This window comes from Notothenia coriiceps, unplaced genomic scaffold (genome assembly GCF_000735185.1).
Source record: "Notothenia coriiceps isolate Sejong01 unplaced genomic scaffold, NC01 NC01_scaffold00005421, whole genome shotgun sequence".
NCBI classification, from domain to species: domain Eukaryota; kingdom Metazoa; phylum Chordata; class Actinopteri; order Perciformes; family Nototheniidae; genus Notothenia; species Notothenia coriiceps.
The window spans coordinates 30,353-35,368 of NW_011338122.1; positions in this window are offsets into that span (position 1 = coordinate 30,353).

A 5,016-nucleotide genomic window follows, 5' to 3' on the forward strand; every position below is an offset into this window, starting at 1 on the left:
TGTTTTTCATCAGATCTGACAGAGCTTCAGTGGAGGGTTGTTTTACCCACTCTTCTGAGCAACGGGATTATGGAGAAATTGTGCAGCAAGCCAAACTCAATTTTAAGTCAAATGAACCCTTTACTTGTCTCATTAAGTCAATGACCAAGCCCTTTTGTTGTGTTTCATCAACATACTCCATTTTCTCTCTTCCTGTTCGGTCAGAGAGTCTCAAGAGTACAAAACCAAGATGTGTTTTGAGAGTTTGTTATACTTAAATATGCTTTTAGACATTGTTTTAAAAATAAGCTATTTTTAAACTATTTAAATTTTAACCTAATCCAGCAGGAAGCTAAACTACTAAATACACCTTCCTTGCAGGCCAAAAGTCAACCCAGTCTCACGGCATTTCATGTTATGGTCACAAAATGTAATCTATTGATTCGTGTTCACCAACACGATTTTCCCCTTTTTTTCGTGTCTCACAGAACAATTTTAAAAGTAATGTATTTCTATTGGTAGTATGTTTCGTGCCTGCAACACGTCTTTTTGTCCGGTCGGGTCTTGGAAGACCGGAAGCTGTGGGGTTCATAAAAACATGTTCTTCAAGCAATCAAGCAACAATTATTGTTTTTAAATCGTATATTGTCTGACTTTTTTTGCCGTCTGTGAGGAAAATAAATGGGGCTCAGAGCCTCGAAATACTGAAATCTGTATTTTTAAAATCTTTTTTTCCTTCTAATTTGTTATTCTTTTCTAAATAACACACTGTTATTTACTCAACAATAACACACAATTATCCTTGTTTTTATTTATTCGTTTAATTCTATCATCTCTGGCTTTTTAGCCGTTCCTTAGGAACTGAATATCAAAATAAAGTCACCGGAAACAGACGTAGGCCTATAAGGGACATTTCGAGCATCATTGCAATACACACCAGTCCCACCGTTCTTATTATACATCCATGCCACACACCCACTGGTTTAAGCTCTGTGGATCGCATGTTTTAACCGCAATGCAGCGTTGGGATTATGGTGTTATGCGATATGAAAATCCGAAAAACATCTTCCGGAGTTTACGTGTCTTCCGGTGTAGGCGAAGACACTAGCACCTACCCATAATCGCCCAGCTATCTATCAATTTGGGAGCTATCAGCGTCCCGTGTAATCTTGCAAGCTCTGGGATTGGATGTTGGAGATGCAGCGGCGGTCGCAGGGGCGTCAAGCAGCTCTTTGGAAAATGGACAGCGAAACCCGGCAGCTATCCACTGGACTCGACACCCCCCCAAGAACTACACATGCTGGCTATTGTGTTTCGCAACATGTTTCTATTGAGCAGCTCCGTCGTTCCTTAAGAGGACCGGTTCTTCTGAGCCGGCTGTTCGCGACCGACACACACTAGTTGCAGCCCCGTTTTTAGAGATTTGGAGGAGGAAAGAGAGAGTGGTCTGTGTTTTCTGACACTTGTGAGTTCCCTGACTGCACCGGCGACAGCATATATCCTGTATAAAAACTACAAAGTGCATTTGCCATGATAGATCACATTTATCGCATAACACCATATCCCAACGGCATTGCGGCTAAACAATCCAATCACCAGAGCTCAAGCTGAGGATCCTTGGGTAATCAGTTTTCAAGTGGGTGTGTGGCATGGATGTATAATAAGAACGGTGGGTTAGTGGTGTGTATTGCAATGATGCTCGAAATGTCCCTTATAGGCCTACGTCTGTTTCCGGTGACTTTATTTTGATATTCAGTTCCTAAGGAACGGCTAAAAAGCCAGAGATGATAGAATTAAACGAATAAATAAAAACAAGGATAATTGTGTGTTATTGTTGAGTAAATAACAGTGTGTTATTTAGAAAAGAATAACAAATTAGAAGGAAAAAAAGATTTTAAAAATACAGATTTCAGTATTTCGAGGCTCTGAGCCCCATTTATTTTCCTCACAGACGGCAAAAAAAGTCAGACAATATACGATTTAAAAACAATAATTGTTGCTTGATTGCTTGAAGAACATGTTTTTATGAACCCCACAGCTTCCGGTCTTCCAAGACCCGACCGGACAAAAAGACGTGTTGCAGGCACGAAACATACTACCAATAGAAATACATTACTTTTAAAATTGTTCTGTGAGACACGAAAAAAAGGGGAAAATCGTGTTGGTGAACACGAATCAATAGATTACATTTTGTGACCATAACATGAAATGCCGTGAGACTGGGTTGACTTTTGGCCTGCAAGGAAGGTGTATTTAGTAGTTTAGCTTCCTGCTGGATTAGGTTAAAATTTAAATAGTTTAAAAATAGCTTATTTTTAAAACAATGTCTAAAAGCATATTTAAGTATAACAAACTCTCAAAACACATCTTGGTTTTGTACTCTTGAGACTCTCTGACCGAACAGGAAGAGAGAAAATGGAGTATGTTGATGAAACACAACAAAAGGGCTTGGTCATTGACTTAATGAGACAAGTAAAGGGTTCATTTGACTTAAAATTGAGTTTGGCTTGCTGCACAATTTCTCCATAATCCCGTTGCTCAGAAGAGTGGGTAAAACAACCCTCCACTGAAGCTCTGTCAGATCTGATGAAAAACAAAACACAAAGCTTAACCTCCTGCCAAAAAACACCCATGAAATAGATAAAACATAAATGAGTAACCAATGATAACAAGAAATAAAAAATGACATTTCTGGCAGCCACAGCTGGCCTGACAACAGCAGCGCGTAATCTATCAGCTCTCATCAAGCACAGTAATGATGCCATCAAATAGGTCCCAAGATTCTGGCTCACATAGGCAAAGTGCCTTGATCTAGGGGGCAACTTGAATGACATATTTTCCTGGCAGGAAACAAACATTGTTTGGTTTCCTGGAAGTCTGTTGATTACTCTTCATCTCCAGAGCTGTGTACGTGTTGGAAGGCACAGAGTGGGAGGGAGTCGCAGCCTGAACTGGACAGGAATGTTATTCCAGTGATTGATGATTTCAAAGTGGATAGTGGTGGGGAGGAGCTGCGTTCATGTTTGGTTGTGTGGAGAGAATTTGTTTGTTAACATGCAGTTTTAATAAGAAGACTTATCATTTATTGTTGTGTGTAGGAAAGCCATTTTTTTTAGTCACTCCACCAAGTCAGTTGAGGCTTTTATTTGGTCCGGTATTTCAGGTAAATGGTTGAATTTGGCATTATTTTACAACATTTTAGGGTAATATGTTGGTTATAATCACCTCACATAAAGGTTTACGTTTTCCGCTTTGTTTGTCTGACTTTTTTTTCTATTTGTCAGCAGGATTACAGAAAGACAACTTTCCTTATTTTCATTAAAATGGGTGAAAAGGGGTACCAAAGGCCAATAAATAACTTCCTAAATTCTAGTGGATTCGGTTGGGTGAATACTATAATGCTGTTTAACTGGAAAATTGTAGATAAAAAAAACCCAAAAATGTGTTCTGGGCTGGTAAAATTCACACCTCCATAGGAACAAAAAAATTGGATCCAACTCGGGATGTAAAATGGTTACATCCAAGGATCGCCATTCTAGTTAAGGATAACATTAATGGTAGGAACACGGTATCAGGTGCCTGAAGGAGCTTGATCCCATAACCTGATTTTTATCCAGTGATTCAAACACATTTTCTCTTTACATTGTGCTAAAACACTATTACATTTGGTGCTCAAAATAACTGTGAGAGTGTTTTTTTTTTCTCTCTCGGTCCAGCTTTTGGCTGATATAAGAACAGTTTGTGTGTTGTTGGCTGAAAGACAAAGCTTGATGTAACAATATGCTAAGAATATTTCAGATAGTATAGAAGAGCAATACAATGCAATCGTATTTCCCATTGGTTTTAGTTTTCTGCATAATTTGTGTTAATTACTGTTGTTGAACCATGCTAATTTAAGATGTGAACTCTTTCCTTAATGGAAGATTTAAAGAATATATCATTAATAAGCTCAGATCCCTAGTTATATCTCTCACAGGCTCCGCCCTCTACTGGACTCTATGGGTACTACCTTACCCTGCGAGCATTCTCCCACTGAGACTTCTATGGACGTAGCCGGCCTTGGGCGGGCCTACCTGAATGCGCGCGCATCACACCGTATAAAAGGAGGCCTCGCCTCCTGACTATCATCCTTTTCTCTTCAGCAGCGGAAGCGATTCCACGAGAGACTGAGACGTTTGAAAGAAGAAGAAAGAGTTATCATACCTCCAGGGAGTCGCCACTGCTAGAGACCCGGGCCTGTCCTTCGTGCCCTGGCTGAAATAGCGGGCGCCGATCCCCACCACCATTGCTTCGAGTGATTGGGGGACCAGGATATGGCCGAGGCGGTGTCATTCACGTTCACCATTCCTTCCGGGTCTGGCGTCTATGGAAGTCCACCTCCCAGTGCTGTACTCTCCCTGGATGATGATCATGGCGGCGGGTGTGTGGGCTACTCACTCATTGCTAGAGATGCCCCCGCCTCACCAGGTCAGAGCGATTATTGGGCCGCAAGGCCGAATAAGTAGCTTGGTCCACGGGCCTTGCCCCGGGCCCGGTTCCCCCGGGGACCGGTGCTCGGTGGCTTCACATGATATAGGGTCGACCCTACTTCATCACAGGCCGCCGCCGCTGCCCGCCGTGTGATGTCCCTGGAATATCACGCCGCGTGGCACTTTCCAAAGAGGATCGTGTTGATCTCCTGGGAGCTACCGGGTTTACGGAAGGGCTCTTTGGATCGATCTCCTTGCTCACGGGATGAGGAGTAGTCGCAGCGTGGCTGCTTCTTGCTCATCCCCAGAGGAAGAAACACTGTCCTACACTCCCCGCCCCTGCTGTAAACCCTCGTATAGGGAGCCAGCAGGTGGGCGTGTGCACGTGAGTGAAATAAACCGAGTGCAGTCAAAGCACTGTGCGGGTTCAAGAGACGCTATTGCCGGCGTGCTGTTGTCAGAAAACACACCTTGCCTGGTATAATAGCTCCGATTAATGTATTTCACCGCAATGGGAAATACAGCGTTAATACGTGGGCCCGCGGCCCTCGTGAGAGTGGCCGCGGTG